Source organism: Sphaeramia orbicularis, chromosome 20 (assembly GCF_902148855.1).
Source record: "Sphaeramia orbicularis chromosome 20, fSphaOr1.1, whole genome shotgun sequence".
In the NCBI taxonomy this organism is placed as follows: domain Eukaryota; kingdom Metazoa; phylum Chordata; class Actinopteri; order Kurtiformes; family Apogonidae; genus Sphaeramia; species Sphaeramia orbicularis.
This window is the reverse complement of record NC_043976.1, coordinates 46,680,105-46,695,159: the sequence shown is the minus strand read 5'-3', so window position 1 is coordinate 46,695,159 and position 15,055 is coordinate 46,680,105.

The following is a 15,055-nucleotide window of genomic DNA, read 5'->3' as shown; positions in this document are numbered from 1 at the left end:
ATTTCATAATAATGTTGAACATAAACTCATTTGAAAGTCTTAGTTTCAGCCTATCCAACCCAGTCCATAAACCACTCCCGCCTCTGCTGTTTATTATCGTCTATCATCCTCCTGGTCCAGTGTTTTTCAACCTTGGGGTCAGGACCCCATGTGGGGTCACCTGGAATTCAAATGGGGTCACCTGAAATTTCTAGTAATTGATAAAAATTAAACTTACTAATAAAAAATACAATGTGATATCATGAATTGTGTGCAGATAACACGCCACTTTTAATTAGCGTGTTATCTGTAAGCATAAGCTTTCAGCGTGTATTGTTACGCCACATAAAATAGCACACCATTAGCACAATTAGCGCTTAGATTTAGGGTAAGTGACTAGCACGATTAGCGGTTAGGGTTAGCGGCTAGCGCATTGACACACCATCAAATGGTGTTAAATAAGGATGAAAATGCGTACGTATAGCATGCCAAATGCAATAAACTGGCGTCACAATGTGTTTTCATGAGATCAGTCTGAAAAAATCTATGGTGAGTTGACAGAGACAATCCCAATCCATAAAACACATGACAAACACTGAGTCTGAAACTGCAGCACTGTGCTTCTGTTTGTGTCACATGTTCACTGTGGTCAGTTTCAGATGCTGCAGCTCTTTCATAATTCATAGTTTCAGTTCTTGTTTGTTCAGTATTAATTGTCCTCCTTGTAAATCCCAGCTGGACTGACTGGACAGATCCTGACCTTTAATCTACACCTGGATTTACTGCCTCTGTCCACAATAATAGATTTTATATAGACTAAATGTCATTTAAAATTAACGTTTATTTGCAACATAGTATAGCAAACTATTGCATGATCAAAAACTAATTAATTTTAGGAAAAAAAGAAAGTCTCCATTTTGAATGTCTGTTGTCGCCAGAAATTTGTGATGTTAAAATGGGATCAGGAGTAAAAACAGGTTGGAGACCACTGTCCTAGTCCAGACCAGAGCCTGACTGATATGGGAATTTTGGAGCTGATACCGATAGTGATATTGGGGGCTAAAAAAAAGCTGATATCAATATATCAGCCAATATCCGATATTGGTTGATAACTGATGTATTGGTTGATATATGAAATAAGAACACTGATCTACACAGGATATAATAATCTTAGATAACTGTGAACAGGTGGATGAACAGTTGCATAAATCTGCGTTTATCTCACACAGATAATGAACCCAACTGTAAATCTCTGTAGAACAGTCAGATATTAAACTATCAATCAATCAAACTTTTCTTCTATAGCACTTTTCATACATGTTACATGTAGCACAAAGTGCTTCACAACAAAACCCCCCCACTGTCCCTCGGTTGGAAATAAAATACAAGCAACAAAGTAAAGTTTACAGTAAGGGTTTAATTAAAAGCTAGACTAAAAAGATAAGTTTTAAGTTTACTTTTAAAAATCTGAACACTGGCAGCGGACCTCAGGTCCTCAGGTCGGCTGTTCCATAGTTTGGGGCCATAAAAGCTGAAAGAGGCCTCACCATGAGTCTTAGTGTGGACTCTAGGAACAGTTAACAGATGACTACCTGAGGACCTGAGGGTCCCAGAGGGCTCATATGTTAAAAGCAAATCAGATAAATAAATAGGGCTAAGACCATTAAGAGTTTTAAAAACCAATAAAAGTACTTTAAAATTGATCCTGAAGCTCACAGGAGCCAGTGCACAGACCTGAGCACTGGGGTCACATGTTCTGGTTCTGGTCCTCGTCAGCAGTCGGGCTGCAGAGTTCTGGAGCAGCTGCAGCGGCACAATGGTCTTCTGAGGAAGACCAGGAAGGAGAGCGTTACAAGAATCAATTCGACTCGTGACAAATGCATGTATCAAAGTCTGTGCACTGGCTCGAGAGAGAAATGGTCGTACTCTGGCAATATTTTTGAAATGATAAAAACCAGTTTTGGTGACAGACCTGATGTGTGGCTCAAAGCTAAGCTCACAGTCTAGTGAAACACCCAGACTCTGAACCCTCTCAGAGGAGCCCAGTGAATGGGTTTGGAGCTCAGCTTCGAGCCTGTCCCTCTGAGCCTCAGGACCAACAGTTAAAACCTCAGTTTTGTCCTGGTTGAGCTGGAGGAAGTTTGCTGCCATCCAGGACTTAAAATCTAAAATGCAATTAAAAAGGGTGTCGATGGGGCTGAGGTCATCTGGAGACACGGCAACATAAAGTTGAGTGTCATCAGCATAACTATGAAAGTTAATGCCGTGTCTCCTGATGACCTGTCCTAGAGGCAGCATATAAAGGTTAAAAAGGGTTGGACCTAAAATTGACCCTTGGGGAACACCACAATCCATTTTGCACCTTTTTGATGAGTGTTCCCCAATACTAACATACAAATCCCTGTTTGTTAAAAATGATTCAAAGCAGTTAAAAACAGACCCAGACAGACCAACTGTGTTATGTAATCTGTCTAAAAGAATGTGGTGGTCCACAGTCAAACGCTGCCGTAAGATCCAACAGGACCAAGACGGCAAGCTTTTTGTTGTCCATGTTGGATCTAATGTCATTTAAAATTTGAACCAGTGCCGTCTCTGTGCTATGGTGCGCTCTAAAACCAGATTGATAAAATTCTAAAATGTTGTTAGAATTAATAAAATCGTTGATCTGGTTAAAAACAATTTTCTCTAAAACTTTACTTAAAAACGGCAGGTTGGACACAGGTCTGTAGTTACTGGCAAGGGGGGGTCCAGTTTATGATTCTTGAGAAGGGGTCTGACCATGGCGGTTTTAAGAGCTGTTGGAAAGACCCCTGTCTGCTGAGAATAATTTACATTAAGAACATCGTCATCTATAAATGAAAAAAACGATTTACAAAGAGAAGTGGGAATGGAATCTAAAAAGCAAGTGGTTGTTTTTAACTGTAAAACAACTTTGTTAAGACTCTCAGCATCAACCAGGGCAAAATTCTCCAAAGTAGCAGATGAAACCAGTGGATCTGAGATAAAAGCGTTGCCTGGCTGTAGATGCTGCAGGTCTGACCTGATAGACTGTATTTTACTGGTGAAGTGACTTAAGAACATATCACAGTTGGGCATATTTGACGGAGCACTGTTGTCGAAGATGGGGTTCATTACCGAGCTAAATGTGGAAAACAGGACCTTTGGATTATGGCGGTTGTCATTTATAAGTTTGGAAAAATATGAATGTCTTTCTTCCTTCAGACAGTTATTGTAGTTTTGAAGTTGTTCTCTGTAAATTTCATAATTGACTGTGATTTTATTCTTGCACCACTTTCTTTCTGCTTTCCTGCAATTTTTCTTGAGAATTTTATTTTTTTCATTTTTCCATGGGCAGTTTTTTATTTTACCCATTTTTACTTTTAAAGGGGCTACAGCATCAAGAGTAGATTTCAATTTATTATTAAAATTGTCAACAATAAAATCACAGGAAGAGGGTAAAACAGGACGAGGAATTTGGGTTAAAAATTTGAAGTCACTTCAGCAGTAAGATAACACTTCTTGACAGTTTGTACAGACCGAGGCTGAACAATAATACTGACATTAAAAAACACGCAAAAATGATCCGATAGGCCAACAGCCACAACACAGACAGGATCAGCAGAAATACCATATGTGATCACAAGGTCCAGTATGAGGCCTCTGCTGTGGGTTGTGAGACATGTTTAAAATCCATACAATTTAAAATATTTAAAAGTTCTGTTGCCAACAAGTCTGATTGATTATCAATGTGTAAATTAAAATCACCTACAATAATAATTTTCTCATATGTTGAGTGAGCGATGGACAGGAGATCTGAGAACTGACTGATAAAGAGTGTAGAGGGCATGGGGGGGGCGATAAATGCAGATAAAAAGAATATGAGGATTAATTAAAACCAGAGAGTGATACTCAAATGATGAGTAGTGATTAAAATAAACATTTTTGAAGCCGTATGAGGTGGAAAAGATTGTGGCTGTGCCACCTCCTCTTTTTCCTGTGCGGGATGAGTATGCGTAGTTATAATCAGGAGGTGTGGTTTCATTTAAAGTTGCCGCTCCATCAGCGCCTGTCCATGTCTCCATTAAAAACATGCAATCTAAGTTCTTGTCAATAATCATATCATTAATTACAAAAGATTTACTAAACACATGATTAGATCCCTTCAGGACCTGGAGACTGAGGTCCAGCACTTACTGAGCTGTCCAGGAGATCCAGGTCAGATTGAAGTCCTTCAAAGTCCAAAGGCTGCTACAGCCAACCTGTTGGACATCACAGCACAGGGAGCACTGGTGCGCTCACAGTTTATGAATGCCTCCATGATGGATGCCCCTTCCAAGTCTTTTTTTTCAGCCTGGAGAGTAAAAATGGACAGAGGAAGGTTCTCCACTGCCTCCGCTCGGACGATGGCTGTGTACTGACTGAAGCAGCTGAGATGAGGAGGTACGCCACACGCTTTTATGAAAACCTGTTTAAAAGTGACTTTGTAGATGATCCAAAGCTGGAAGAAACTTTACTGTCAGGTTTGGCTCAGAGTCCTCAGACTCTCTGTTATCAGCTGATCTGACGGTGGAGGAGCTTCATGAGGCCCTCATGAGCCTGGCTAACGGTAAGGCTCCAGGTACTGATGGGATACCTGTGGGTTTTTATAAGACTTTCTGGTCTGTGATTGGACAGGACATGCTGGAGGTGTTCCAGGACAGTTTTAAAAATGGACTGTTGCCTCAGAGCTGTAGGAGGGCTGTGATCACCCTGCTCCCAAAGAAAGGAGACCTACAGGATTTAAAGAACTGGAGACCGGTCTGTCTGCTCTGTGGAGACTATAAGGTCCTGTCAAAAGCTCTGGCCTTGAGATTAAGAGAAGTGATGGCACACATAGTTCAGGTTGAGCAGTCATACTGTGTGCCCGGCAGGTTAATGAGGGACAACATCACTCTAATTAGGCCTGCTGTGGACGTCTCTGGCTCTTTGGGCACAGATACTGGTCTGACTTCCATAGATCAGGAAAAGGCATTTGACTGGGTTGAACATCAGTATCTGTGGAAAACACTTTCTGCATTTGGGTTTAGCCAGGGTTTTATCGCCAGGATCCAGGTTTTGTACCGTGATGTTGTGAGTATACTGAAGATTAATGGTGGTCTAGCTGCGCCTTTCCATGTCCAAAGGGGGGTAGGACAGGGGTGCTCACTGTCAGGCATGTTCTATTCTGTGTCCATTGAACCTCTGCTGCACAGACTCAGACAGGACCTGACAGGAGTGTGTTTCCCTGGGTGTCCTGCAGCGGTCCAACTGTCGGCCTATGCAGATGATGTGATGGTGGTTTTAAACACACAGCCACTGATATTTTAGAGAAACCACATGAAGACCAGGGTTCAGTTCAGTCCGACTGTGGGTTGGGTAGTCTAGGGGGGGCACTCAGGGGCTCAGTCTGCCTTAATGTGGGTCTAACAGCAGCGTTGGACCTGGTTCTGAGGTGGGTTTGGTAAATATGGACGGTTGGTCAGGTTTTTATGAAGTGCTCAGAGTCCTGTAGGAAGGATCAGCGAGTGGAAACAGTGGAATATTAGGAGAGGACGGACTGTTTAACCCTTTCATGCATGAATTATGAGAACCTTAGTTGAGATTTTTTTCCTGAGAATTTTTATTCCTCTTTAGGCGAGAAAAAAAACAACAACTAAATTGAAATTTTTTTATGAACCTATTTTTCATGGAGTTACAAAAATGCCCACTCAGCTGGACACCATGTGTTTAATTTTTGAGGCAAAGAACATAATTTTTAAACTCATCATCAGAAAGTGATATCGTGTGTGAAAACTATGAAAAAAAAAACAAAAAATTTTGTCATGCAGCTAATTTGATGTTTTCTCACATTTTAACCTACTCTAATACTAATTATTACTCACTTCATGGAGATAATATGCAAAAAAAAACACCATTTTGAGTAAGAAAACTGTTAATTACAGTCTAATAAGAAGTAGCAATTGATTTACACTAAAACATGTTACTGCAGATCAAGTTTATCAAGAACAGCTAAGTTAGAGTAATAGTATGAATTGCAGTGTATGGGGTGATGCAAAAGCGTTCAGTGTTGGCTGATATGCAACTAAAACAACCATGAATGTACAAAAGAACAGCTGTCCACTGTAGTGACCTGTATGCATGAAAGGGTTAAAGAAGAGTTGTGCTGTGGACCCATCTCCTGCCCAAGGTTATTATCGTTAACGAAAACTAACGAAATGACGAAAATTAGAATTGAAAAAGCATTTTCCTTAACTGAAATAAAAACTATAACTAAAACAAAAAACAATAACTAACTGAAACTGTATTGTGTTCACAAAACTAAAATGGATAAAAATTATGGATAAAATTCCCTTTGTTTTCATCTTTGTCAATACATTTGAGCTCCACAAAGCTCAGCCTACAAGTGTTTTCATCGGAAATAGTGTTAAAGAGTAAATTCAACAATGAATAAAATTACTAAAATAAAATTCATTTACTCCAGAAGTAGCCCAGAAGGGATTTTGGAGTATGATTCCTCCAAAAGTACACAGTAAAAGTAGTTCATAGTATTTATTTTATTTTACCTTTATTTAACGAGGAAAACCTTACTGAAATTAAAAATCTCTTTTTCAAGTGTCCTGGCCCAAACGGGCAGCAGTTCATTAAATAGTTACAGACACAGACTTTCATACATAAAACGAATACATAAAAAGCACATAGACAGTCAAACCTTCCAAAGTCAACTTTGCAAAAAGTGCTCATGAAATGTAGACAAGGTGTGTCAGGTAAAACATCTGCAGACACACGTCTCCCTCTCTAAGTCATACAACATCCTCTTAAGTGTCCAATGAAACCAAATCTTTAAGTTTCAGGTTTTTTTGTAGTTCATTCCAGGTAAACGGGGCCGCAAACCTGAAGGCCTTTTTCCCTGTTCAGTTCTAACTTTAGGAACAGACGACAAGAAAACAGGAAGACAACATTTGTGCTAATAGTATATGAAGTACCAATACCAAAAATACCAAATTGGTGAAATACTTATGGAGGAAAGTGATTTCATTTCATGTTAAAAATAGCCTTTAAACCATTTTAGCCAACTTATTTTACTGTAATTGTCAGATAAATAGTGCACATGAAAAACACTAGGGTCTGGTTTGACCACAGAGAATATCCTGGTAAGTTAGCAGCACCGTTTAGCTTAGTTTAGCTTAGCTTAGATTATTTATCTCTGTTACATTTATTAGCTGAATGTAAGATGTTATCTGGAAGTGGATATGTCTAAACTCAGTCAGGATATGAAAGTTGTTCTGATATTAAACTGTAAAAACGTTTCATATGAGTTGAGTTGGGTTGTGCTGGAGCTAAGCTAAGCTAACATGGAGGCTTTCCAAGCTAACATGGCGCCGTGTGTTCTACTGCTGTGGATGTGTTGACATATGACTGACATGGATTCAACCAGTTGGACTGAAATTCAACACTATTAAATGGGTACAGGTATTTGGATCCTGAAAACACAGCCCTTCTTAAATGTTGTCCAGTGTTAAAGGTAAATGTTTGTTCTGTGGACTGTCTTAGTAATCGTCTGTCCATTTGTGTTCAGGCTGGTTTTTGCTGGATTTTCTTCTGTGGACAGAACTGCTGCCTTCCCCTGGGACGCCGTCCTCAGGACAGACCAGGATGTTCATCTTTTCCATGGATGGAGGGAGGATCTGGATCAGTGGAACTGAAGGTCTGGATCAGACATTTGAATTTTCTACTTTTTTTTCTGCTTAGATTTCAGAGGTTTGAATTGGGCTCAACATATAAAAGTGAAAGGCTGTAAATGTTAGATTAGTAACTTTAAAGCTGAATGTCAGACACTGGGACACACTGAACTCATGAACACTGAAGGTGAACCTTAAACTGAAGAGGACAGTATTAGCTCCATCAGCAGTGAGTTGTCCAACTGAGACATGAGGACATGCACTGAGGACACATTCACACAGGAGACAGCTGGAGCTCCACTGGACTGGAAAGGCTCCTTGTCCTCCAGATGTTTAGTGTTCAACCAGTGTTGGAGCGTCTGTAGGATGAGCACAGGGACAGTTTTCTGATTCATCCAGTATTGTTCAAGTCCATTTCCACACTGTTTACTTCAGTGGAAGGTTTAAGATCATGATAAACTCAGTATCTGAACTGAATCTGCACACGGAAACATGTATTACCTGAGCGGAGCTGATCTGTATCATCACACACTTCCTGTTTTTCTGTCCGTACACGCATCACGAGGCTCGACGACAGCGTCAGCCAATCACCTATCAGCAACCAGGGACCACAGGAACCCAGTGTGGTTCGATTCTTTTCATCTGTGATATGGATCAGAAAAGTGAAGAGTAAAAAAACTGAACCCTCTGATATTGATCAGCAACTGTGTCCATCACAGTTGATTTACTTTTATTTATTTTTATATTGGTTTATACACCGTGTGCACAATTATTAGGCACCAAGGTTATTATCGTTAACAAAATGACAAAAACTAGAATTGTAAAAACATTTTCATTAACTGAAATAAATAAAAACTATAATTAAAAGAAAAAAACCATAACTAATTGAAACTGTATTGTGTGTTTACAAAACTAACTAAAACAGATAAAAATTATAGATTAAATTCCCTTCGTTTTCATCTTTGTCAATGTTGGATTGATATGAAATCGATTTATTTCGCTCTAGCAGTTTTCTCTGCTGTCACCATATGATATTTAAGGGTCCGTCACTTGTGTTCACTTGTGGTTTCCAGTCGTCTTCTGGTCCCCACTCTACCTGGAAACATGGAGACTAAAGTTGGGAGAAAGCAGCAGAGTCCTGTCTGGGATTTATTTGAATACGACCACAGAGAAGAAGAGAAAAAAAAAAAAAAAACTACAACTAAGCATTTAGAAAAAACTGAAAACTAATAAAAACTAGTAAACCTGCTCTAAAAACAAATTAAAATGAACTGAATTAGAGAAAAAAAGTCAACACTAAATAAAACTAAACTAGAATGAAAAATCCAAAACTATTAGAACCTTGTTAGTAGCAGCAGATGAGTTCCTTCAACCACTCCATTTCCATCCACACTCATATGTGACTAGAACTCCACATTAGACTGTTCCATTTTCTACATTCAACCTTTTTGTAAATGATTGAATGGTTGCGTCCAGAAAACAGTGGTTGGGACTCATAGTGGAATATTTCTGCTCAAATATGTGAAGGCGTGTGACGTAGAAGCCCAACCACAGCAGAGGAGATGAGGAGATAAGAATGAGTAGGAACTGACTGGTGTCCTGAGGAAACACAGAGACAGAGAAGAGACGGAGCAGAGATGAGAGTGGACATGGAGCACACACTGATGGTCATCTGGATGTCCTTCTGGATTCAAGGTATGAGGGAGGGTGGACACACACACACACACACACACACGCACACACACACACACACACTGAGCTGGAAGGGTTCATCTCCATGGTTACACATCTGTCATGTGTGTGTTTGATATCAGTCATAGCGTGTGCTGGTGGTCATGTGACTGTCCTAATGGTAAACAGGGGCGTAGAACTGCGTATGGACACTAGGGACACGTCCCTACCAATATCCATCCACTACTGTGTACTCACTATCAGTCCAACCGCTGTCCGGAGTGTTTAGGCAATGATTCTGCCACACAAAGGGTTAACAGTCGGTCTCTGCTAGAAGTCCCGCCTCTAACATAAATGTCGCTCTCCGATTGGCTCTGTGGTTTTGCTAACGTACATGTGATTGGCCGTCCCCGCTGTCACTCCATCTACTTGTCAAAGGAACCTGCTCGTTGGAGCGCTAACGTCAGTTTTCAGTCTGTTTGTATTTGTTCTGTCTGGGTCACATCAGCTAGACGGATTTGAATATGAGTGGAGTCATTTACATGGACATTTGGACATGTGTGTGTGTGTGTGTGTGTGTGTGTGTGCTCAGTAATTAGGATGTAAAGGATGTCAAAGAAAAGAAAACTGGACATAAGACACTTCTATAGGAGTCCCAGTGTCAGTTAGTTTAAGGGTCTAGAACTGTAGAGGCTCAACACAGATACTGAAGAAAAGACACAATTCAATGACAAACAGATACACTTTAAAAAGTTACTTTACTTATTATTTTCATGTATTTCTGTAGAAGAGAGCAACTGTTTAAAAAACACAAATAAAGACAATTTGTGAAGGAAATACAATAAAACCTCAGATTCTAGATGTGATTTTATCCATATTTTTGGGAATAAATTCCATGTAATAATTGAAAGTAAAAGCCTTATTTGTTCAGACAGAAACTGAACCATCAAACTGTATGAACAGAGTATCCAGAATCTGTTCATATGACATGAATCAACATATTTGTGTCAGGAGACAGAGAGGAGGGAGGAGGAGGAGGTAGAAGAGGAGGGGGAGGAGGGGGAGGAGGTAGAGGAGGAGAGGCAGGAGGAGGTAGAGGAGGGAGGAGGAGAGGCAGGAGGAGGGAGAGGAGGGAGGAGGAGAGGCAGGAGGAGGGAGAGGAGGGAGGAGTTAGAGGAGTAGAGTCTGTAAATTCTCAGGTTCAGTTAAATAATGATGCATTTGTTTGTCATTAGAAAACTTTGCAGAATGCATTAAATTCTTGTTTTGTCTTTAAATATTCACATATACTTTATAAACTTGTCAATTACTGAATTTTTTTCTGTGTTTGTTTGTTCGATCAGCTCGGCATGATGTGAAATTATGATTCCAAATGCAAACAAATATCAACTTTCAGGAGTTCTGCCTTGGAGCACTTTAGTGTCCACACTAGTGTCAGAATCAAACCTACTGCCTTGGTGTGTGTGTGTGTGTGTGTGTGTGTGTGTGTGTGTGTGTGTTTGATGTCAGTCCTAGCGTGTGCTGATGGTCATGTGACTGTCATGATGGTACCTGAGGCTCAGACTCAGATCAGTGTGAATCCAGTCAAATATTGTTGCTTTGTTGAATCCTGTCTGTTCCAACAGTGTCAGAGCTGATTCAGCAGGAGGAGCTGCTGACTGGGTCCATTACTGCCTTCTGTCATAGATACCATGGGATAAACCACTGAACATGTGTGTTGTGCTTTCATCAGCCTCAGGTTCTGTCTTTAACTTTTCAACCCTGGGGTTGGGACCCCATGTGGGGTCGCCTGGAATTTCTAGTAACTGATAAAAAAAAAAAAACCAACAACTTACTAATAAAAAATATAGGACATTTATGTGTCAAATGTTCATTTTGGTCCATTTCAGATGCTGCAGCTCTTTCATAATTCATAATTTGATGTAATGTTTGTTCAGTATTAATTGTCCTCCTTGTAAATATAAACTGGACTGTCTGGACAGATCCTGACCAAGGAAAATCAAATTCTCCCTTTGTGCAGTAATCTACACCTGGATTTACTGCCTCTGTCCACAATAATATACAGTATATAGACTGAATGTCCTCTAACATTAATGTTTATTTCTAAGATAGTATAGCAAACTATTACAGGATCAAAAAACAAATTTTAGCCAAAAAAAAGTCTCCGTTTTGAACATCTGGGATCACTAGAAATTTGTGATGTTAAAATGGGGTCAGGAGCCAAAAAAGGTTGAAAACCACTGATTTAACTGGTCTGTGTTGGATTTGTGGATCAGGATCAAACACATCCATGTTGTGTTTCCTCTCAACACACACCAGTACATGAAGAGTCTGAAGCACCTTTACTGATCCACTTCCTGTTTGTCACAGCAGCTGCTGATTCCAGCTCTGTGATTGGTTCCACAGTCTATCTGTCATCTGCTGTTCCACAATCCACTGACAGAACCTGTTCAACTCAACATGTGGGTTCAGATGATCCAAGTATGAGTTGAATCAGTCCAGATCAGTTCTGCTTCAGTGTTTTTAGAATTCAACCATCAAACATAAACTGAACAATAATCAGTTTCATCAAGTCTGGGTTTATTTCAGCTGATTCATGAACGATTCCTCCAGTTGGACTGATCCTGCTCAACCTAAATGTGTCAGTTTGTCTTGTGGTGGTTCATCTGCTGCTGTTCAATCATGTCATAGATTTGTATTTGAACCTTCATCTGTGTCTCATGTGCTGCTTTGGTATTTAGACGCCGTTTGTCAAAGTCAAAGCACAAACACAGTTCAGACAGATTTGGATCCAACCTGATCAGCCTCAGTTTCCTGTTTGGTTCCTCATGTGGACATGTTGGAGTTCTAATCCCAGTCTTGTCCTGTTTTCATGGCTGTCCTTTGTGTTTTTCCTGCAGGGCTCCTGTCTGAAAACAACAGCACTTCAACAGGTAAGAAATGCACAAAGGAGGGATGTGAACTGGGCTGAAGCTGAACATCCTGGTTCAGGTGGTTTTCATCTGAACAAACTGGAGCCAATGCAGAGGATTCAGGAAGGATGGGTTTACAGAAGCTCCACTGAGCACGCTCAGCTCCTGTTCCTGACATTTGGACAAGTGTGGCTTTAAAGATCCACAAGTGAAGGAAACACTGACAAACAGGAGCAGACTGAGCCATTCAATTCACTGACTGAATGAATGAGGGATGAACTGAGTCCGTTTGGACACAAAATCTGTCAGTGGGACTGAAAACACTGTTCACACATGGAAACCACATGTGCTCAAGAATCCAGTCCATGTGGTCCACATGGGCTGGGCTGGTTCTGGACTGGACTCTGACTGGTCTGTCTTATTTCTACAGGGGTGGTCCACTTCAGGTTGGTGGGAGGAGCCAGTCGTTGTCATGGTGACCTGGAGATGAAACGACAGGATGGAAACTGGAAACCAGTGAATGGGTTTTACTGGTACAGGAAGTTAGGAAACAGAGTCTGTGCAGAACTGGACTGTGGATCTGCAGTTTCAGTGAGAGACAGAGGGACTGATTCAGTTACAGATAGTTGGAGGATCAGTTCAGACTGTGATGAATCTGAACTGAGGAACTGTTTTAGATCTACTTCATCTCTCTCTTCACCCCTGGAGCTGAATTGTTCAGGTAAGAGCATGAACACTGAACCCTAACCCTTCCACTGTCACTGTGGGCTCCAGACTCTGTGGACTCTCAGATCCGGGTCAGTCCAAGACTTCATCTCGGATTTAATGTGAACTCACACAAACTGAGCAATACTATAATATCCATGTCCACAAACAAACAACTGATGAACATCATGTCACACAGAAGAAACAAACACATATGAATGTGAGTCCACTACAGTCCACTAGAGTCCAGTAAAATCCAATATACAGTCCAAGCCCCAGACCCTGGTCTTCTCCAGTCCACTACAGTCCAGTCAAATCCACTATATAGTCCAAACCCCAGACCCTGGTCTACTCCAGTCCACTACAGTCCAGTCAAATCCACTATATAGTCCAAACCCCAGACCCTGGTCTACTCCAGTCCACTACAGTCCCTTAGAGTCCACTTCAGACTCTCGTCTTATTCCAGTCTTCTTCCATCTGTGTCCACAGACTCTGTCAGACTGGTCCATGGGTCCAGTATGTGTTCAGGCAGACTGGAGGTCCGGTCTAACCAGTCCAGGTCCTGGTCCTCAGTGTGTGAAGGACACTTGGACCTTCGTGGTGCCCAGGTGGTCTGTAGGGAGCTGGGCTGTGGGGCTCCTGGGCTCCTCCAGGGGGCGCTCTCTGGAGCAGCGGAGGCTCCTGTGGTGCAGACGTTCACCTGTGAAGGCCATGAGTCTGCTCTGCTGGACTGTGGAAGCTCAGGGGCACAGACCTGCTCATCTGGAACAGCTGTAGGACCTTACCTGCACAGGTGGGCGGAGCTTTGACTGACACCAGCTGACATCAGTTCACTCACTTTGAGCTCATTTATCTGTCACTTGTATTTGATCAGATCCTGATGATGTCAGACTGGTGGGAGGAGCCAGTCGCTGTAACGGTAAAGTACAGATCAAACATCATGGAGAATGGAGAGACGTGGGATATGGTTATAATCCCTTTGACCCCTGGACCCTGAAGACAGCAGATTTCATATGTCGTCGACTGGACTGTGGATCTGCTGTTTCTGTGAGAGAATCTGGTTCATATGTTCCTGTGTGCCTCATCAGCCCCACCTGTCTTCTCTCTACATCTGCACTGATGGACTGCGTGAGAATATATCCTAACCGCAGAGGCTTCCCCCTGTCCCTCACCTGTTCAGGTAAGTCTACTGATGATGGTCCTGGTTCTGTCCCAGTTCTTCCATGAGTCCATTCAGGTGTGTTTGATCTGAGCTGGGTCAAACCAGACCCAGTCAGACCAGGTCCACACATTGGACAGTTGGACTGAACCATCAAACACATGCAGCTGAATTCAGTTCCAGTCCATGAACGTGGTCACATGACTCTGCTTTCCAACAGGCTGTTGAACAGCTCAGAAGGACTGAGTCCATTAGTTTGAACTGGACTTTGTGTTGGTCCATGTGCTCTTTTTCCAGCTCTATGTGGGTCTGCTGGACTCTGAGGACCCCATGGAAACATCACTGACACTAAAGCATGTCCTTAAATGCAGATGTTCGACATGAGCCACATGTTTCCAGTGGTCTGAGATGAACCAGTGCACAGGTCACTGATCAAACCCACTGCATTATGGTGCATTCACTGACCACTGGGATTGTGTGGTTGCCTTTGAACAGACCCCACTCACACATACTGAATGTTCAGTCTGACTTCAGAATGACTGTGTGTCCACCAGCGCTGACGTTCAACTAACTCTAACCTGTGACTGAGGATCCACAGAGTGGACCTGAGGCCTGTTTGAGTCCAGTCTGAATGTAAGCCCAGAAACAGACTCTGCGTTGGTTTAGCCTCTGCGTTCGCTGACCCATCGTTAGCTCACTATTTGTGTTGAAGGGTGCTAACGGTGCGTTCACTATTTAACCCAGAAACAAAACCCTGGAGTCCAAAGCGCCGAGCCGTACAGGGTGTTTCCTGGAAACAGATGGATCTGACACTGTTTATGGTACTGACATCCACAAAACCACAGTTTTGCCCTCAGTGTCCGTTTGAAAAGGCATCTAATGTTGTCTGTGGAATAGAAATGCTGTCGTTTCAAGGGTTTGTGTGGATGGAT